The sequence below is a fragment of the Ovis canadensis genome, chromosome 1 (assembly GCF_042477335.2).
Source record: "Ovis canadensis isolate MfBH-ARS-UI-01 breed Bighorn chromosome 1, ARS-UI_OviCan_v2, whole genome shotgun sequence".
Classification (NCBI taxonomy): Eukaryota; Metazoa; Chordata; class Mammalia; order Artiodactyla; family Bovidae; genus Ovis; species Ovis canadensis.
Genome location: NC_091245.1, coordinates 98,895,441 through 98,917,949, shown reverse-complemented (window position 1 = coordinate 98,917,949; position 22,509 = coordinate 98,895,441). Strand labels below are relative to the sequence as shown.

The 22,509-nt window shown below is 43.9% G+C and overlaps 1 non-coding gene across 1 annotated transcript; it reads right to left on the bottom strand.

Annotated features, from left to right (window-relative positions):
- Positions 1 to 2,352: 2,352 nt before the first annotated feature.
- On the bottom strand, positions 2,353 to 2,516 carry LOC138431007 (U1 spliceosomal RNA). Its single transcript, XR_011253493.1, has one exon. It is a non-coding gene; the product is annotated as a U1 spliceosomal RNA (small nuclear RNA).
- Positions 2,517 to 22,509: the final 19,993 nt, after the last annotated feature.

The window sequence follows — 22,509 nt, the reverse complement described above, 5'->3', positions numbered from 1 at the left end:
TTAAACAAATCACAAAGAAAATTACAAATAATATAGTTTATTAATGAGCTGAATATTTGAAGTGGCACTTTATAGTAGCAGATATCCAAATGACAAATTAACTTTTGGAAACCAAAATTAGAAACTGCTACAGACACCAGAATGGCTAAAATTTAAAAGATTGACAATACTAAGTTTGTGGGAATGTACAGAAACTGGATCAAGCTTATATTTGAGAGGAAATGTAAAATGACACAACTGCTTTGCAAAGTCTGGGTCAGTTTCTACCTAATGATCAAGCAATTCTCAACTTAGGTATATGTACCCAAATGGATATCTAGACAAAATAACTTGTGTACAGTTATTCATACTTACTTTGTGCCTAATAAACAAAAAGAGATCTGTTCATCATGAGAAAAATGGAAAATCCAGTTGTGCTGTAATCATAAAACAGGGTATTTCTTAGCATAAAAATAAAGCCAAATTATTGACATGACCAGTTAAGACTGAACCTCAAAACTGAATGAAAGAACAGAGGAAAAAAAAAGACAACATACAGCATCATTCATTCATATGAAGTGCAAGAATAAGGAAGATTAATCTATGATGAGAGGATTCAGAACATATTTATCTCCAGCTGATGGGGATTGACTAGCAAGTAACATGGCAGAACTTTGGGGAGTGGAGGACGATGTTCTATATCTTGATTTGCATGGTGATTATACAATGCATACGTATGTTGAATTCATTGATTTGTGCTCTTCAATTTTGTGCATTTTGTTTTAGGCAGTGGGTAAAATTAAGTGCACATCGAGTACTTTTATCAAATAGATTTTAGTTCCCACTTCAACTTGCTGAGTCAGAATTGCTGCACGTGAGGACTATGACTTGTATGGTACCAACTCTCCCGGGTGATTCTTAAAACGATCAGCTTGAGGGGTAGAACACACAGAGCTGTATAACTTTGACCCCAAATACAGAAGTAGGAAAGAGCAGAAGAACATGCATGTTTCCGCTCCAGTGACTAATGCAGAGGAGCACAATTGGAGGACTCTAGAATTGAAGACCAGGCCCATCTGACCCCATTTTACCCTTGTCCCATTTATAGCAGAGATCCAAGCCCTTGGGGACAAATGCCTGAGGCATCTGACCATTCACCTTGAGGAAAGTGAGATCCATAGTTTCATATTCAAGCTGACTTTGAGATAAAATTGCATTTACCCTTGTTTGCTCATTGAAGGGACCAGTCTTTTCCAAGTTGCCACTTTATAAAAATAAATTATATTGCCAAAAAAATCATATTGCTATAAATGTAAGCTTCAACAAAAATGGTTGTTAGAAAATTTTATAAATACTCAGGCCACCTAACAAGAAATCAGAAAGTTAAAAAGAGCATTCAATTTCAGGATATGCAAGCATGCGTGCCAAGTCACTTCAGTGTTCGACTCTTGTCGACCCTATGGACTGTAGCCTTCTAGGCTTCTCTGTCCATGGGATTATCCAGGCTTTCTGTTTTCTCTGACCCTATCAAAGATTTCCCCCTGGCTTTGGGGTTTTCTCCCAGGGCTGCACTGATCAGTACTTTGCTGCCCACTGCAGGAGTCTCCTTTGCAGGGCTCCCCTGATTACCTTCAGCATCTCTCTCCTCCCTGGGAGTTTGTCCTATGGACTCTAGCTCCCTTGGCATCCAGGAATTTGTGTTCTCAGCTCAGCAAGGTCCACTGGGCTGGTTTTCAGTTTGCTCCTGGTGCCTCGCTTGGGAACTCTCTATGCAATAAGTTGGAGCCATTGTTTCCCATCTCTCAGGGATCACTCCCTGTCCTTCACCTGATGCCAAGTCTCCTGAAAATCTTTGTTTAATGTCCCCAGTCTGACTTTGTTGTTTCAGCAGTTAAGCAAATTTCGAAAACTCAGCAGTGGCCACAGGACTGGAAAAGGTCAGTTTTCATTCCAATCCCAAAGAAAGGCAATGCCAAAGAATGCTCAAACTACCGCACAATTGCACTCATCTCACACGCTAGTAAAGTAATGCTCAAAATTCTCCAAGCCAGGATTCAAGCAATAGGTGAACCGTGAACTTCCTGATGTTCAAGCTGGTTTCAGAAAAAGCAGAGGAGGAACCAGAGATCAAATTGCCAACATCCTCTGAATCATGGTAAAAGCAAGAGGCATACACGGAAGAGATCCGAGTGTGATTTTTGGGTCAAAAAATATTCCCTGAAGAAGAAATCCAGTATTCTTGCCTTGAAAGGTATCATAGACACAGAAACCTACTAACGAACTACAGTCCACGAAGTCAGAGTCGGATATGATTTAATGACTAAACCACCAGCGAGGAAACATAGATTGAGTCTACAGTTATTACTTAATAATCAGGGGAAAGCGTGCATGCAGTCCCCCACTACCACAAATTATGCAAACGAGTTTCCTCTGTTTGAAGAAATCGCAGAGGTCAACACACCCAGAGTACAATAAGTGAGTCTCGCTCTGGAAGAACCACCTTCTTGAGCATGGTGTCTTCTCTGCCAGGTAAGTATGAGTTGACGTTCCCCCGCCCCCGCGCACAGCCTTAGACATGCTCACTGTACACAGACGCTGACTTTGCCGTTTCCCCGCAACTCTTCCACTATCCTCCACACCCTCTCCTTTTCCACCCCTCTCAGGCCCTCCAAATAACTCTTCTAAAAAAAAAAATCCAACAAAATCTCAGGAAATTTTCCGTAACCGGGAAAGTGGCTCGCCGGGAACAGAACCACTTTGCTGCAAGATTTACATAAGCCAACCCCATTCAGGACCTCTAGGGCAGCGCCTCTCTTTCAGTCCCAGCTCGGCCCCACCCCAGTCGAGATGACCAAAGGCGAGTCCCCTGTGACAACGAAGTGACGTCATGATTTCGTCAACCTTAGCGATCGACCTGCTTACAACGATAGAAGGGACCTCGGACTTCATTGGTGGCTCGGACGGTAAAACGTCTGCCTACAATATGGGACCCGGGTTCCATTCCTAGGTTGGGAGGATCCCCTGGAGGAGGAATTAGTGACCCACTCCAGTACACTTGGCTGGAAAATCCCATATATGGATCCTGGTAGGCTACAGTCCATGGGGTTGCAGAGTCGGGCACGACTGAGTGATATAACTTTCACTCTTTAAGTGAGACATAGACGGGTTTTATTTCTTCTCACTTTAAAATTTTTATTTTTTATTTGGGTATAGCCAGTTAACAATGTCGTAGTTTCAGGTGAACAGCGAAGGGACTCAGCCATACATATATGGAGATACAGACGGATTTTGCCAGCCTCCTCGGAGTCTGACCTTTCATGCTGGATTGCACGCCAAGGAGAGAAATTTAGGGATGGTGTGTTACGCTGATGCAAAAGCTTTTAAGTAATAAATAAGTTGTAAAACAGTGAATAGAAATAGTATTGAGACAAACTAAGAGCATATGTATATTTCATGTGAATAAACATACGGATTTAGGGTTACATCTCAAAGTGCTACTAGGTAGACTTATTTTCTGGGCAGATTCTTCCTGTTTCATTCTCACGATATCCCAAGGACCATGCTTCTCCTTTGCTTACCATGCAGAATACAAGAAATGAGGATTCTGAAATAGAAACTGATGACTAAAATAAGGGCGAGAAAGATGATGTGTTTGCTTGAAGAGTGAGGTTTGTTTGTTTTCTCTTACTGCATAAGACTGGAGAAGGGAATGGCAAGCCACTTCAGTATTCTTGCCTTGAGAATCCCATGAACAGTATGAAAAGGCAAAATGATAGGATACTGAAAGAGGAACTCCCCAGGTCAGTAGGTGCCCAACACGCTACTGGAGATCAGTGGAGAAATAACTCCAGAAAGAATGAAGGGATGGAGCCAAAGCAAAAACAATACCCAGCTGTGGATGTGACTGCTGATAGAAGCAAGGTCTGATGCTGTAAAGAGCAATATTGCATAGGAACCTGGAATGTCAGGTCCATGAATTAAGGCAAATTGGAAGTGGTCAAACAGGAGATGGCAAGAGTGAACGTCTATATTCTAGGAATCAGCGAACTAAAATGGACTGGAATGAGTGAGTTTAACTCAGATGACCATTATATCTACTACTGCAGGCAGGAATCCCTGAGAAGAAATCGAGTAGCCATCATGGTCAACAAAAGAGTCCAAAATGCAGTACTTGGATGCAATCTAAAAAACGACAGAATGATCTCTGTTCGTTTCCAAGGCAAACCATTCAATATCCCAGAACCCAAGTCTATGCCCCAACCAGTAACGCTGAAGAAGCTGAAGTTGAACTGTTCTATGAAGACCTACCGGAGAAGGCAATGGCACCCCACTCCAGTACTCTTGCCTGGAAAATCCCATGGATGGAGGAGCCTGGTAGGCTGCAGTCCATGGGATCGTGAAGAGTTGGATATGACTGAGCGACTTCACTTTCACTTTTCGCTTTCCTGCATTGGAGAAGGAAATGGCAACCCACTCCAGTGTTCTTGCCTGGAGAATCCCAGGGACGGGGGAGCCTGGTGGGCTGCCATTTATGGGGTCGCACGGAGTCAGACACGACTGAAGAGACTTAGCAGCAGCAGTAGCATGAAGACCTATGAGACCTTTTAGAACTAACACCCAAAAAAGATGTCCTTTTCATTATAGGGGACTGGAATGCAAAAGTAGGAAGTCAAGAAACACCTGGCGTAATAGGCAAATTTAGCCTTGGAGTACAGAATGAAGCAGGGCAAAGTCTGATAGAGTTTTGCCAAGAGAACACACTGGTCATAGCAACACCCTCTTCCAACAACACAAGAGAAGACTGTACACATGGACATCACCAGATGGTCAACACCGAAATTAGATTGATTACATTATTTGCAGCCAAAGATGGAGAAGCTCTATAGAGTCACCAAAAACAAGACCGGGAGCTGACGGTAGCTCAGATCATGAGCTCCTTATTGCAAAATTCAGACTTAAATGGAAGAAAGTAGGGAAAACCAATAGACCATTCAGGTATGACCTAAATCAAATCCTTTATGATTATACAGTGGAACTGAGAAATAGATTTAAGGGACTAGATCTGATAGATAAAGTGCATGTAAAACTATGGACAAAGGTTCGTTACATTGTACATGAGACAGGGATCAAGACCATCCCCATGGAAAAGAAATGCAAAAAAGCAAAATGGCTGTCTGGGAGTCCTTACAAATAGCTGTGAAAAGAAGAGAAGCGAAAAGCAAAGGAGAAAAGGAAAGATATTCCCATTTGAATGCAGAGTTCCAAATAGCAAGAAGAGATAAGAAAGCCTTCCTCAGTGATCAATGCCAAGAAATAGAGGAAAACAACGGAATGGGAAAGACTAGAGATCTCTTCAAGAAAATTAGAGATACCAAGGGAACATTTCATGCAAAATGGGCTCGATAAAGGACAGAAATGGTATGGACCTAACAGAAAAGAAGATATTAAGAAGAGGTGGCAAGAATACATAGAAGAACTGTACAAAAAAGATCTTCACAACCCAGATAATAACAATGGTGTGATCACTCACCTAGAGCCAGACATCCTGGAATGTGAAGTCAAGTGTGCCTTAGAAAGCATCACTACGAACAAAGCTAGTGGAGGTGATGGAATTCCAGTTGAGCTATTTCAAATCCTGAAAGATGATGCTGTGAAAGTGCTGCAGTCAATATGCCAGCACATTTGGAAAACTCAGCAGTGGCCGCAGGCCTGGAAAAGGTTAGTTTTCATTCCAATCCCAAAGAAAGGCAATGCCAAAGAATGCTGAGACTACTGCACAATTGCACTCAACTCCCACGCTAGTAAAGTAATGCTCAAAATTCTCCAAGCCAGGCTTCAGCAATACGTGAACCGTGAACTTCCAGATGTTCAAGCTCATTTCAGAAAAGGCAGAGGAACCAGAGATCAAATTGCCAACATCCCCTGGATCATGGAAAAAGCAAGAGAGTGCTAGAAAAACATCTATTTCTGCTTTATTGACTATGCCAAAGCCTTTGACTGTGTGGATCACAATAAACTGTGGAAAATTCTGAAAGAGATGGGAATACCAGACCACCTGACCTGCCTCTTGAGAAAGCTATATGCAGGTCAGGAAGCAACAGTTAGAACTGGACATGGAACAACAGACTGGTTCCAAATAGGAAAAGGAGTAGGTCAAGGCTGTATATTGTCACCCTGCTTATTTAACTTACATGCAAAGTACATCATGAGAAACGCTGGGCTGGAAGAAGCACAAGCTGGAATTAAGATTGCCGGGAAAAATATCAATAACCTCAGACATGCAGATGACACCACCCTTATGGCAGAAATTGAAGAGGAACTAAAAAGCCTCTTGATGAAAGTGAAAGTGGAGAGTGAAAAAGTTGGCTTAAAGCTCAACATTTAGAAAACGAAGATAATGGCATCTGGTCCCATCACTTCATGGGAAATAGATGAGGAAACAGTGGAAACAGTGTCAGACTTTATTTTTCTGGGCTCCAAAATCACTGCAGATGGTGATTGCAGCCATGAAATTAAAAGATGCTTACTCCTTGGAAGAAAAGTTATGAGCAACCTAGATAGCATATGAAAAGCAGAGACATTACTTTGCCAACAACGGTCCATCTAGTCAAGACTATGGTTTTTCTTGTGGTCATGTATGGATGTGAGAGTTGGAATGTGAAGAAAGCTGAGCACAGAAGAATTGATGCTTTTGAACTGTGGTGTTAGAGAAGACTCTTGAGAGTCCCTTGGAGTGCAAGGAGATCCAACCAGTCAATTCTGAAGGAGATCAGCCATGCGATTTCTTTGGAAGGAATGATGCTGAGGCTGAAACTCCAGTACTTTGGCCACCTCATGCGAAGAGTTGACTCATTGGAAAAGACTCTCATGCTGGGAGAGATTGAGGGCAGGAGGAGAAGGGGACGACAGAGGATGAGATGGCTGGATGGCATCACCAACTCGATGGGTGTGAGTTTGAGTGAACTCTGGGAGTTGGTGATGGACAGGGAGGCTTGGCTTGCTGCGATTCATGGGCTGGCAAAGAGTTGGACATGACTGAGCGACTGAACTGAACTGAACTGCATAAGACTGGGTTAGACCTGAGGGCAGAGAAGTGGGAGGCTGGAGAAGACAGCCAATTTGTGTTTTCTGATGAGAGAGCAAGGGGAAATGGAGTAACTTGATCCTTGAGGTGCCTTTGGCTTGAAGGGGAAGGTGACTTCTGGAAAATCTTGGGGAGAACAGCAAAGGAACTCAGCACACAGTTAACTTCCAGGAAGAATCTTGCTTTCTTCCTCCGTTCCCCACCCACAGCCCCCACCCGCCATTTCTCTCTCTGTGACCATCAGAAATAGACTCTGGCTCTTTTCATCTGACATAAACTTTAATCCAGGGCTAGTAATACCTTAGAGAATCTCCAGAAAACTGGAGAATGAATTTATACAAACTGGGAGGAATTAAAAAAGGCTGATGAAAGCGAGCCTACAAACCAAATGGAAAGGACACTGGTGTCTTCTGCTGAGTGACAAACTCTATAGCTTTGCAGCGCAGACCCTATTGGGTCTGGGCACTGGACACCAGCCATGGCTCTGTGCCTTCTGCTGTACCTGGTTGGTGTTAAACTGAAGATCTTGTGGGGGAATTCTGTGGCCGTGGCCAGAAAGAATTTTCCCAGGGCCTGCTCCTTGTGTCTCTCACCTATTAAATGCTGGAGTAGTTGTTACTCATAGGGAGTGGCCAGTTTCTGGTAATAGATCCACATCTTAGCCCCTCAGAAAACTAAGTCAGTGTGTGATCCTCAGAAGTTGCAGAATATGGGAAATTCCTCATCAAGGGAAACGGGGCTTCAGATAGTAGTTGATCAAGATATAATGAAGAACCGCCCTGTAGCTAGCCCAGTGAAGAACATTATAAATTCAGTGCCCCAGCCCCTGCAACCCTGTGTCAAATAGACCAGGCATGCACAATCCTGTCTTGGAACATACTAGACGTTTATGCCTGAGTGCAAGCGAGGTTTCAGCCTCTTATATGGGGATGGTTGGTACCTCATCCGGTATTATTTACATTTTCTACACTGAGAATTAAACAGTTTGAAAGTTTGCATTTCTGGGGATAGAGTAATTGGTCTAAAGCTACGGTAACAAATTCCCACCATAACTGGTTTTAAATATTCCTTATTCACCGAGGTCCACTGTAGGAGTTTCCTATTGCTACTGTTACATGTTACTACATACGTAGTGGCTTAAAACAACACACATTTCTTATCTTATGATTCTGGAGATCAGAAGTTCAAGATGCATCTCCCTGGGCTAAAATCAATGTGACAGTTGGGTTGTGGTTCTTCTTGGAGATGCTAGGGGAGAAATCTGTTTGCCTTGTCCAGCCTCTAGAAGATGCCCACATTCTGCTCTCATAGGCAACTTTCATCTTCAAAGCTAGTTACAACTGATAAGTTATTCTCACAACACATTATTCTGACACCAACTCTCTTTCCTCCCCCTGTATGGACCTTTGTGATTCCATGGGGTGCCCATCTCAAGATCTTTAATTTAATCACAGCGCAAAGTCTCTTTTGCCATGTCAAGTAACATAATCACAGATTCCAGAGACCCAGATGTGACATCTTTGGGGAAGCATTAGCCTGCCACCACAGCCAGCCTCCTCAGTGACCACATTTCTGCTCCCTTCTGAAAGTCATCCGGGTGAAAGCAAGTCAGTGCACTGCTTCCTAGTGTCAGCCAGTCAATAGCTGTGCCCTGAGCTCAGGCACTAGAGTCAGAGAGAGAGAAGGAGAAAGTCTGTGGGGAGAGGAATCTGAGCAGCCAGTGCCTGGGAAGTTCCTAGGAACTAGAGCTGAGAGCTGCAAATGCCTTCATGGGAGGAGAAGGCTGGGGAGGGTGTTAGGAACTGAATGTATGTCACCACCACCACCACCCACCCCCACCTAATTCATATGTTGAACCCTAATCCCTGTGGGGCTGTATTTGGAGAAAGCATTTTAAGGAAGATGTTGTTCAGTCATGTCCAACTCTTTGCGACCCCCGTGGTCTTCAGCACGCCAGGCTTCCATGTCCTTCACATCTGGAGTTTGCTCAAACTCATATTCACTGAGTTGGTGATGCCATCCAACCATCTTGTCCTCTGTTGTCCCCTTCTCCTCCTGCCTTCTATCTTTAAGGAAGTAATTAAGATTAAATGAGGCCATAGCCTTGGGGTCCTGATCTGATAGGATTAGTGTCCTTGTGAGAAAAGAAACAAGAGAGTTTGGGCTCCTATCCTACCCCAGCTCAACCACAAAGAAGAATGCTGGAGAGGACCCAGTAAGAAATCTTCTATAACATTTGCAAGCCAGGAAGAGTGTTCGCATCATAAATTGAATTGACATGACATGACATGAACATGACATGAATCTTTATCTTGGACAACCAGCCTCCAGAATGTGTGAAAACAGACTGATGGTTAAGCCACCCAATCTATGGTAATTTTGTATGGCTTGCCTGAGCTGACTAATATAGGAGGTTACTTAGCCATTGGCCTAAGCATCTTTTCCTACCTGGGCCTTTGTGGGGTCTGCCCCAGTTTTGTTCATTTCCTGTAATTAGTACTCACAGCCTGCTTTCCCTTGTTCAGGCTTATTTGTGACTTTAGAATGAGAATTGATCACCTCGTTTAGGATTTTATAGTGTAAGTTATTCCATGTAACAATAACCTGCACAAAGGAGTTGGTTTTTTCTTGTTGTTGTTTTGGTAAACAGTCTTTACATCTTCCCAAATATCAACCTGGCATGTCTCGAGCAGCCAGATTGAGATTTTTGCAGAGTGACCCCATGAGCCCATGTGGCCTGCATTTCCTCTTCTTCTGGGAGATTTCTGTGGTTTGGACTCTCCAGAGCCACAGACCAGGGTTTGGGTGCTAGTGAGGAATCCGTGGCTAGCTCTAGAGAGACCTAGGCAAAAAAGAAAAACAATCCCTAGAATCAGAGCATGTAAGGGGGTTGGAGGGGGATGTGATAAGAGGCTGCTCTTATGGGAATCAAGGGGGTTGGAGGATGAAAGAGGTGGTTGGGCATGTATAACTGTCCACCATGAGGTCAGGAGAAGTTCAAGAGAGAGCAGCTGCCATTCTGGGACCAGAGACTAGAACCTTCTTTGCCATTCAGGCTCTGGTCATCCTCCTCCTTCCTCTGCCTCTGTTTTCCCCTCCTCCTACTTTAGAATTGACAAGGAAACATATTATCCCTTAGAGCCTTCAGAAGGTAAGGCAGTCCTGTTGACATTTTGATTTTAGTCTAATGAGAACTTTGTTGGCCTCCAACAAAGTGGGAGATAATGAAAGTGTGTTCTTTTAAGATAATAAAAGTGTGTTATTTTAAGAGGCTAAACTCATGGTCACTTATTACAACAGACATAGAGCATCAATTCAATGTGTCTGTTACATTCACTTTAGAAGCTGTAAGATGGGGAACATAATGAACCCTGTATGGATCTGCACGTTGTCTGCTGACAGGTCAAGCAATACTAGTACATGTTTGAAGCGTTTCATTAGGTGTCTTTTTTCCTTTCCATTTTTTTCCCCTCAAGGACTCTCACCCTATTTCCTAAACAGTTGTACCCAACATGGTTCTCATTTACAGCAAATTGGAAGACATTGTTGATGACACAGGTTGATTTCATTTGTTTTAGAATGGGTTCTAACATGTGGAGGGAAATAATATAATTTGTGAAAAGTTAAATATTGTAGAATACTCCATCTTCAAGATACACTTTTTTGCAACTTTTTTTTTCCTTAGGGTGAAGAACTACCTTTCAAAGGGTGAAACACAAAATAGCTTTTAGGAATTTTCCCCAAAAGTAATTTGTGATTTGATCCTGACCAGGTCTGAAATTTACATGATTCATATGCTGTTGTTTTCGTAAAAGCTTTGTCCACAAAATGAAGTTTTGTAAAAGCATTACTTGAGTCCTCCATTAATTACTGATTATATGATCAATTCCTAGAAGCCACAGCAACACTGGGATGAAGGAAAAATTTCTGGGATGCTTGAATCACCACACAGCAAAAGATACTCAAATTTTACTACTGTATCTTAAAGTAATAGTTCATAGCTTGGCTGACTTTTCACCCATTCTGCTGATTCTGCCAGTGAGTTCCTCTATAGAGACAGCCAGAGGTGCTGATGGAAAATATGTAATTAGCCAAGTGTAAAAAGCAGAAGTTGAGGTCATTCCATCTACTTCAAAAAGGGGGCATGTCTCTCTACCTCAGGGCTGAGTCTTCTGAAGGATCGTTTTGTAATTGGTGGTAGTGGTGGTGAGTTTTTTGGTTCATGTTGTTACTTGTTTTATTTTTCAACTGTTACTAGGAAATAATTGTGGAATGAGTGCTTGTAATATTTTAATTCTCGAAGGCAAAAGAATGTAACTAAGGACATTTTCCAAGGAATGGTTGAAGATCTTCATGTTAATTTGTGGTTCAACTAATCTACTTTTTAATTAAAGATTTTTAATTAAAAGAGAACAAACCTATATATATAGGTTTGAATCAGTGTTATAGAACAATAGGTCTTAAACTGTGATCTACAGCACACCCACATCAGAAACATATGGTTGTGCCTATGTGAAAAATTCAGACTCGAGGACTCCACACCAACTAAATCTCTGGGAAATGGAAGCCAGGAAGTAGCTTTTTAAATCACAACAGCTCATTCTAAGATTCTCTAAATTTAAGAACCACTTCTTAATATTTTTAAATAGGAGATAAAAAGGCAAGACAGTAAATCATGCTTTTAAACTTAGACTTTAAGTGTTAGTGAGGTGAGCTCTTGGTGACAGTTTGTTTTCCCTGTTCTTCCCCACTCAGCCCTGACACTGGTGCTGAAATTAGAAATGAAGTAGGGGAAGAAAAGCTTATTTCTTTACACATATATATATATATATATGTATATATATATATATATATATTTTTTTTTTTTTGCTTTAATGGCCATCAAAAAGACTATTTCATTTCCTCTCACCAACCCTGTCCACCAGTTATGTTAGTCTTCAACATATCCTTAGAGCAATGTGTATGAGTAAATATTCTACATTTGTTCATATATATATACTTTCTAAAGCACTGTGAAGACACAGACAAGGCTTTAACACAGCTGGGGGCTGCTTACGTATCACTTTAAAATGATCACTGATTTGCTTTACACAAGACTTTCAGTAGGCTTGCTGTGGCCTTTAGTTCCCAAATCTCAGAGTGAAGTTAGGATGACCAAATAGGAAAGCATATTTAAGAGTGATGTCAGTACACTTTTTGGAGATCTTAATAGAAATAGGAGGAGAAGGGGACGACAGAGGATGAAATGGTTAGATAGCGTCACCGACTCAATGGACATGAGTTTGAGCAAGCTCCAGGAGATGTGCTGAAGACCACAGGGTCACAAGGAGTTGGACATGACTGAGCGACTGAACAACAATAGGAACAGGAGGTCTAGGCTAAGCATGAGATGGCATATGGGAGTCACCACTCCCACCACATGGATTCAGAGAACTCAGGTGCTGCAGTGTAGACTGATGTCCAGCCTGACGGTAACCCAGCTCTGACGACCCCAAGTCAGGCAGTCAGGCACCCCTGCCCACACTGTCCTGCAGGGCACCGCTGTGCAGTCTTGTGCTTTCAGATATGCTGAGGAGCTCCAATGTGGGGACCACATGCTGCATTTTGGGAAGCAGGTCCTGTTTCCCCTGAGCTGACCCTCTGAGGACAGGTGATGAGGCAAGAAATGTCTGTTGCTGGCTCCCATGCCCCCAGCGTGTTCAGAAGCAGTGTCACAAGGTCCTCTAGTAACTAGGCCTGTTTTCCTTAGAGCTGAGCCACGGACACCCTGCCTTGTTATTCCTCAAGTGCAGGAAAGGCCCTCTGCCTTTCACCCTGCCCATGAGGCCATATCTCTGACTCCTTCCAGACCCTCCAGTAGGTGTGGAAGAGGGCCCAGATCCTCCTCAGCAGAGAGGGTGCTGTGAAGAAGGGGCACAGGCCCATCCTTCCTGCTGTTTAAGGACCCATGGTGGCTTCACTTCTGCTTCCTCTTGCCATTCCGTCTCCTGGAAGGCAAGGGGCACAGGACTGGAGTGCATGGCAGGGCCCTTAGGGATTTCACCTGGAGACCAAAGTGACACAGAGTCCATTATCAGGTCCTGCTGGTGGCTAACTGAGGTTGGAGGGGGCTGAGTGGTGACAGAAGCCAGGATCGTGGTGAGAGCCTGTCAGGATGAGCTGAAGGGAGGCGCTGAGGTCTGGAGGAGCAGCTGGTGCCAGCAGGTTAGAGGGAAACCTTCCCACATCATCTGGTCAGATCTCTGCTCACAGCCAGCTCACTCTCCAGTTCACTTGAGAGAAAGAGGATGGCTTTTGTCATTCCCTAGGGGAAACGTGTGCATACAGACATGATCTTCCGTAGGAAGTAGAGAATGTTTTCTAGACTGAGAATAGCTATAGAAGTTTGGGTTGGTGGGTCTGATTAACTCTGTTCTCTCCACCTTCTCTCTTTGCTTCTCTAATTGGTGAATGGTGTGGTCAGGGAGGAAAGGGGCCTGGGAGTGCCCTCCTACCCATGGAAATGTGACTGAACTGAGCCTGAAGCCTCTGGTGTTCTTCTCTAAGAACTCGGTTCTCATGGCAGAGCTGAGGTGTGGACTCCAGGCCTGGACTGTAGCAGTAAAAGGTGGAGCCTGTCCTGGGAAATGCAGGCAGGCAAGTCACACATTTGAGTAACAGAGGCTCTCGGCTCATTCTGTATCTCCAAACATCTTGCCCAACCCAGCAGAAGACTGTGAGGCCCTCAAGTCCTGAATGTAAAACCCTGTGGGCCCTGTATCTTCTCCGTGTGGGTTCTTTGTGTGCATTTCGCATGCCCTGGGTGAGGTGTTCAGGAGGCTCTATTCCCTAAATAGCTCCTGTTGCTGTGGCGTGGGTAGGACAAGGGCGTGGGGAAGGCTGACCCCCCCAGTGTCAGCAGCCTGGGGGGAGAGTGTGGGCAGAAAGGCCACCATAGTGAGTGGCTGGGAGTGGCCCTACAGACCTGGCTCCACCACTTGCCAATCACAGGACTAGGACACAGAAGTCAGCAGGCAGAAAATGAGCAGATTTAGGATGGATGAGAAGTCAGGATTCAGGGGACCAGACCTGATTAGATCTGCAGTGAGGAGAGTTACTCTCTGAGCTCAGATACCGCCACAAAGGGAGGGGAATGGTCCTTGCCCCCTGACTTGCTGACTGTAAAAAGCTCGTAGCGGAAAGCCTACCACAGTGTTTTGAAATCTGCAAAGTTCTTCGAAGGGCAACCTTCAGATTCTCCCTAAATAGGCCAGAAATAGGCTCTGGGCCTTTCCTCCTGCTTCAGTGGAGCTGAGCCTGTGTTCCAGCTGCTCCCGCAGGTGGTCGTTAATGCAGATGGACTCCTCCAGGCTCTGGCGCAGGTTCCAGATTTCACCAAGATGCTCCTCTAGCAGGTCAGCCCCTGCAGCCACCTAGCAGGACAGGAGGAGGTGGAGATGGAGCACCCTGGTCACTAGTGGGGCCCGCATTGGGGGTGGGGCTCAGCCAGCAAAATCCCTAACTATCACCATCCTCTCTCACACAGATATCCAGAAATTTACGTGAGCTTGCTTGAAGAGCATACTGGCTTCAAACACAGGACAGGTGATGCTAAGCAAGCCCCAGTGGCCTCCTCCCATACAGGGGTATATGTAAGGGAGTTGTAATATATGTACAGTTACCTGGGCAGCTGGTAGGTGTAAGGGGTTTCCCCCTGTCTAGAAAAATAACTGAAGCTTCTGGAACTCGGTATAGACCCTAGACAGGTGTGACCTTTGCCTGAGTTGACTTGAGGGTACTAGGGAGGAGCTCAATTAACCTTAATACCTCTCCTTGCACTGACCCTTGACTGAACATTCCTTAGCAAGGAACAATGCCCTTCCTCCACCCTTAGAGAGAAGGCCTAAAGTAAAAGTGGGTATCTCATGGACTTCCCTGGTGGCCCAGGATTAAGAATATGCCTGCCAATGCAGGGGACATGAGTTTGATACCTGTACCAGGAACATTCCACATGCTGCAGGGCAACAAAGCCCGTGGGCTCATCACAGCTAGCGAAGCTCACATGCTCTAGGGTCCTGGCTCCCTAACAAAAGAGGGCACCACAATGAGAAGCCTGTGCACGGTAACTAGAGAGTAACCTCCACTTGCTGCAACTAGAGGAAGTTCCTGCATAGCAATGAAGACCCAGCACAGCCAAAAATAATACATACATAAATAACATTTAAAAAGTTAGTACCTCATGTCAACTCATCCTGTGTGGTTAATGACTGGTATTCAACAATTCCCTCAAATCACTTTTATAATGGAAGGAAGAAAGCTCACTCAACTTTTCCAAAGAGATCTGTGATGTGGTCTTTGAGAGGAGCAAAAATGATTGTACTGATGTCTGCTGTTTAATGTTTCAACTAACCAGCCCTTGCCTCATCAAGGCCATTGCCTTTGGTTGCTAAAGGTTTGAATATTTGCCATCTCCAGTCCTTCCAGCAGGTAATCCAGGTGAATTTGCTTTTCCCAAAGGAGATTGGCCTATTCTATGTCCTGTTATTTGCAAACGGACCTTAAAATGCCTTTTCTTAGCTCTTCTTCCTCCAACATAGTAACTAACCCTGATTTGGAAATGCCAGTTCAGTCTCAGTCACAATTATCTACTACTCCATAAATGGCTGCACCTGGGTTTGCATAAAAACATCTCTAGTATGACATTATCTTTGTCTGTATGGCACTGAAGTAGGAATCCGACAGCTGATTAGAGAGTTGGAAAAAACACCGCAAAGAAAAGAAAATAAGATGCAGGAAAGAGCAGTGGGTGGGGTGCTGATGACCGACTCCATCAAATGCCTCATTTTGCCTGGACACAGCCTTTTTCTGAGAATCCCAATTCTCTCCTGCTCGAACTGGGCTGCAGCCCAGCATTCACCTGTGTGGCTGCAGCTCTCCACCAGGTGGAGACCAGGGAGCTAGGAGTTATAAGGAGAGTGTGCATTGGGTTTGTACACAGGGCACATTTACGGGGTGAGGATGTGTGTAGCAACAATCCCACTTTCGGTAATTACTCTTGATGATGGAAGGATGTTCTGCAAATGTTGGCACCTGGCATTCTGGAAGGGTCTGAGAGTGGGCTGCAAGGGGACCAGGGTACAGGGACGGAGAAGGATGTGACTGTGAGAGCACAGAGGTAGTCACTGACTCTCTCACACCCCTGCTCCACCCTGAGGCCCAGGGTGGGGAGGATGACGGGTGCACTTGGAAGGACTTGGCACTGCTAGGGCCTTTGCTTTACCTCACTCTGTGAGCAGGGACTAGAGGAGAAAGGGAAGAGGATGCCCTGGTAGAAAAGAGGTGGGTCCTAAATGAGACTTCATTTCACAGGCTGACCTACCCAGCTTTGTGTTTACCTGTGGGTTTGGAGTGAAGCTGGCACATGGGGGAGCCTGAGGATAGGTGTCCAGTTATGCTCACTTCCTGAGGTCTCATCACGTACCCCTGGCCACTGCTGCCCAGTTCTGTCCTGGAAGAGAGTGGGGCTGGGCAGGGTTGGGCACCATCCTGCAAAGGAGACAATTCCCCTTGAGAAGCCACCTTGACAAGGGACTTGCTTTATTTAAGCTGAGTCATGCTTGTTGCTGCTAGGATTTCAAGGTCTTCTTCTAGGCCATTTGTTTAATGTTGGAGATTTTTCCTTCATGAGCATCTCCCTGGAATTTTTGTCTAAAATGCATTTCTTGAGCCTTATCCCCAAGGGCCTTATAACAGGCCCTGTATTGTCTCTGGTGTAGGTTTTCTATACTGTGCAGCCAGCACCCAGGGATTGGGGCCTCTCTCTTGTATGATAACACAATCATCCAAGGTTAATACTACTTTCTCTATTATACATGCTACATTCTTCTCCACTATACATGAGATCCATGTGCTCAGAGAGGGCAATGAAATCACCATGTAAAGCAGACCTGGTATTTTGGTGGAGTTGGAATTTGCATCTTGAACTTCTGTCACCAGAGCTGTTCTTTCATTGTTTTCACATAGACGCAGGGTAGGATCGATGGAAATAGGGTAGGGAGTAGAAGACATCAGTAAGAGTTAGTGATTCCTGGTGACTAGTATCGATCTACTTGACAAGTATTTAGTGAATGTTCTATGTGGCAGGCTTTGAAGAGGCTCTGGGGAGGAGGGTTGACTGAGGCACAGAGGGTGCCTGGCTCTCAGGAATATGGCCTCTAGCACAGGAGCCAGATGTTTTATAGAGAATCACAGCTAATTTTTAAATAAAGACTGTGATGTAGTTAATATTCATGCATTTCTTGGTCCCATTGTGTCCACCAAGGGGGAAAACAGAGTATAAATATAGGACTATTGGAAAGAGATTGGGCTTCCCTGGTGACTCAGATGGTAAAGAATCCACCTGCAATGCAGGAGACCTGAGTTCAGTCCCTGGGTCAGGAAGATACCCTGGAGAAAGGAATGCCGAGTCTAAATATAGGACTACTGACAGAGATGAAATTTTTGGAGGGAAATGTCCGTCAGGTATTTTTATTTTAGGAAGGGAAATAAGAAATAAGTTTGATCAAATGTCCCCTGAAATTTAGCCATGGGTTCCTGGTGCTTTAGGATACAAACACTTGTAGTCAAGGTTTGTGTGGCAGCTCTGCTGCATAAGGGTGTGGGAATTTCGGTGAAATCTCCATATCTCTCCTGGCCTCAGTTTCCTCATCTGTAAGATAAGGTTATTCAAATCCTCCAAATTCCTTTCCTGCTGAGTTTTTCTCTGAGTGCATGAGAGACTGAGGTGCGTGTTAAATGTGCACTGGGATCTGGAGCCAAGACCTGACCTTGGTTCCTTCTCTGTGTGTCTCCAATAGGAGCCTCAACTGGGCCCACACACTGGAAGCACAGAAAGGAGAGAGGGGATGGAAGAGGGGAAATCAACAGGTTCGGAGAATGCGAAAACCCAAAGAAAAGCAAGGTAATGGTCAAGGAGCTGTTTGCCAAGGGAGGCGAGGACAAGCACAAGTTGAGCCTGGAAAGTTCAATAGGAATTGAGGAATGCATAGCATCATCTAAGTTCTCAAGGAGCAACCTGAGCTGAGCAGGAATGACCAGGAGAGTAACTTAATCCACAGCGAACTTGTGCACCTGCCAAGGAGATCCACACGATGGATCCAGTTGGTTTATACTGCTGGGAGCACCAGTCCCAGGAGGAGGATGAGGTTTATACTGCTGGGAGCACAAATTCCAGGAGGTAGACGATGGGACCTTGAGCCTCTGCACTAGACCCCCAGCCTGAAACTTGGAAGTGCCTACACGTGGATGTCCTCCAAGTAAGGGTGCAATAAGGTGGATAAATGGTGTTTGGAGAAAAATTAGAGATCTTCATTCTTATCAGGGAACAGGATAATGGGACTCATTTCTGAAGCAGAGATGGTAATAATATTCTTCTGCATTTACAATTTTGAAGCTTTACATACATCCTCTCTTAACAATGTGTTGAGTGCTTAATTTGCAGACAAGGAAGAATATGTATACTGTTTCATTATATAAATGTGTTAAAAAGGGAAATTCATCTAAACTGGTTGCTTGGGGCTAAGCGTTGAGGGAGTGATGCACTGCAAAGGGGAACAAGGAAAGTTGTGACCGATGGAAACACCCTGCATCTTGATTGTAGTTGTGGTTTCCATATCGTATACATCTATCAAAATGCATTTAGTTGTATATTTTTAAATGGTGCAGTCAAGAGGATTCATATAAAAATCTACCACATTTCTCCATACCAGCAGTATTAGGAAATGAAATTCAATAAAACGTAATAGAGATAAACATCCATGATCATTTAATGCTTAAGAATACAGACTAATGACTCCTGAAAACTACTGCTGAGAGATTTAAAGAAGACCTAAATAAATAGAAATGTATGTTATATTCATAGATTGGAAGACAATATTTTAGAATGTCAAATCCTTGTTATTCTCAATAGTATTGCACCTGGCATTTCGGGGGAGGTATATTTTGTAGGCTAATTATAACATGTCAATGGAAATAAAAGTATCTCAATTAGCCAAGACACACTGAAGGAGAATTAAGTTGGAGGATTTACTCTACTAGGTTTCAAAACTCAGGTTAAAACACAGTGATTAAGACAATATACTGGTTTCAGTAAACAGAACACAAATCGATGAATGAAGAGGAAAGAGCAAACTCCAACCAAAGAGTTTTGTGTGTGGAAAGTTATCCACATCCATATTCAGTTTTTTAATAAGGTCACCAGTATGCATCACGGGGTAATGATAGACTTTTCTGCAAATTATCTGTTGTGAAAAACAGGATCAAGTGAGAAATTATTAATACATTTGGGAAGTTTTTGGTAGAAATACAGTATAGGTGAAGGACACAGCTACTTGGAAGAATCTGACACAACAGTGAACTGGAAAATATGGAATGGGGTTTCGGAGTAGAAGGGACGCGACCCGGGTGTGGCTCCAGCCCTTACAGCATGGGGGGGTCTTGGCCCGTTAGAGACCCTCTCTGTGCCTCAGTTTCATCATCTGCAAAGCAGCAGAAAGTTATGTTTTTGGCACCAGTCAATTTTGAACACTAGAAGTACCATAAATGAAATAATCATCCCCTCGAATCATGAAGGAGGTCAAAGAAATTAGTGGGTAAGACTAAGCACACACCTGAGTACCTTTAACAAATAGATTCCAGGTCCCACCTGAACTTGCTGAATCACAGCTGCTACAGTGAGGACTGTGCACTTGTTTGGGTACTAACTCTCCCAGGTGAATCTTACAGTGATCAGCTTGGGGACAGAACAACTGAGCTGCATACCTTTTACCCCAAACACAGAAGGAGGTCAGAGCAGAAGAACAAGGGTATTTCCAATCCAGTGACTAAAGCAGAGAACTATTGGAAGACTCTAGCATTGAAGGACTAGGCCCATCTGACCCCATTTTACTCTTGTCCAGTGTACAGCTGAGACACAAGTCCTTGGGGACACACGCCTGTGGCACCTGACTATCAGCCTCAAGGAAAGTGAGAGCCCTAATTTTAAATTCAGTCTGGTTTGAGTGAAAGCTAAATTCACCCTTCTTGGCTTGTTGATGGGACCAATCTTCTCCAAGCTGCCACTTTCTAAAAAATAAATCATATTGCTATAAATGCAAATTTCAGCAAAGATGTTTGTTAGAAAATGTTATAAACACTCAAGCCACCTAACAAGAAACCAGAAAGTTAGCAAGAGCATTCAATTTCAGGGATAGAGCACAGTCACTGAGAGAAAAGATTCCTTGAGTTGAAGGGAAGTGATCCTGTCTGTCCTGGGACGTCCTGCTGACTTCAGTGGACTAGGAAAGCAGCTGCCCATTCTAACAGATGGGATTCTCAGGGGGCGCTAGTGGTAAAGAACCCACCTGCTATACAATAGACCTGGTTTTGATCCCTGGGCCAGGAAGATTCCCTGGAGGAAGAAATGGCAATCCACTCCAGTCTTCTTGCCTGGGAAATTCCATGAACAGAGGAGGCTGGAGGGCTACAGTCCATAGGATCACAAAGAGTGGGACACGACAGAAGCAACTTAGCACAGCACGCATTCTAACAGACGGGCTGCTCTTGCCTCCAGTTGGCGTCTGGTGTCCTGAAACACATAAGCAGTCAGGAACCCTTTAGAAGGGCCCAGCCATCACTTCTGCAATTGCTCAGTGCATAGAAATGGTTTAGTTGAGAAAAGGTTGAGCTCAAGGAACAAAGTCAGGTCACAGAGAAGTATGAAATGGGACAAAGGCAGGATAAAAACTATAGGTTTCTCTTACCTACAAAATGCAAAGCAATAGCTTATTTTTCTTAAGTGTTTTTTTGTTTTAACTTCGGTCAAATAAATTTTTTAATGTACCTCTTCTACAATGATGTTACCTTGAATGATTATGAAGAAAGAATGTATCATAATATGTGTGAAATGCCTGGCACGGTATCAGTCAGTGAACTATACCTGTTATATACTTCTGTTAGCATGGCAAAATTCATCCCTGTTGGACTTCAAGTCAGATAACTTTTGTGAGCTTTTCTGGTTTCATCATATTTAAAATGAAGACATTTGACTCATTTTTCTTTCCCCCACAGAATGTCAGGCCTCACAGCAACCAGAAAATAGATTTCCTTAAATTCTTTGCTGAATCTCACACACCAACTATCATTAAGCATTGTAGTTGGAGAACTGTGTGGGGATGTGGGGAAGACAAGCTTTCTAAGTAGTTGTTCCAGATTTGTATCTTTCACCTTAACATGAACAAATCTCAGCGGCCTGTTGTCACACCCATTTCACCCTCCATCCAGGTTAGACCCACAGCTAAACTGAAGAGACGGATGCTATAGGGCTTCCCTAAGTCTCAGACTCACAAGACCCGGGTAGGAAGAGATGCTGAGGAAGTGAGGAGTTGGTTCAGACCATCACTATCTGAGGGCCTGCCTGTCTCTCTTCCCTCAAACTCAGCTTCTATATCACTGAACACAATGCTTATGTTCACTTTGGATCATCATGATCCCTGACTTATGAGCTTGAACTTAACCGTGCTCTGTTTTTGGAATACAACCACAGGTCAATGGCATGAGGAAAACTCAAAGAGATGGATCCAACTGTGTGCCACAAACACTGCTCTGGAACCCTGGTCTGTTCAATAGGTGGGTGACCTGCATGAACACAGAACAATAGCACGAGGCTGTCACACCTTTCCTAAACAGATAGGCACCCCATGGACTCAGTGGCTCAGTGGTAAAGAAGCAGCCTGCAATGCCGGAGACACAGGAGGTGCAAGTTGCATCCCTGGGTCAGGAAGATCCCCTGGAAGAGGACATAGCAACCCACTCCAGTATTCTTGCCTGGAGAATCCCCATAGACAGAGCAGCCTGATGGGCTACAGTCCTGGGATCGCAAAGAGTCAGACAAGAATGAGGTGACTGAGCACAAGCACACCGTGTTTTCAAGGATGAACACATGAACCCTTTTAGTCACTTTGACGGCTTGGAAAGAGCTCTTGTGAGGCTATAATGAAATACATAAATGAAATATGAAATGTGGTGTTTAGCAACATTTAAAAAAGATCAAATAGAACAACCTAGACCCAGAGGAAGAATTTAGAAAGTAAGGATGTCAAATTTAACTTTCTTCTGAAGCCAACATGCTGCCCAGTAAAGAGAAGAAATTGAGATAACAACAGGATGCAGCAAAAGAATACTGAGATGGGACAGAAAATATTTTTTAAATTATTTATTCACTTAGTATTGTACTCTGATTTTTATCCTACAGTTTTTAGGACACAGACTAAACTGGAGAAGACCCAGAGAAGAAGTTCATGACAGTCTATGAGTGTGACATCCTTCACTTGTAGAAAAGCCTGAAGATCTATTAAAGAAAATATGAGGTGATATGGTTTTTCCAGTAGTCATGTATGCATGTGAGAGTTGGACTATAAAGAAAGTGGGTG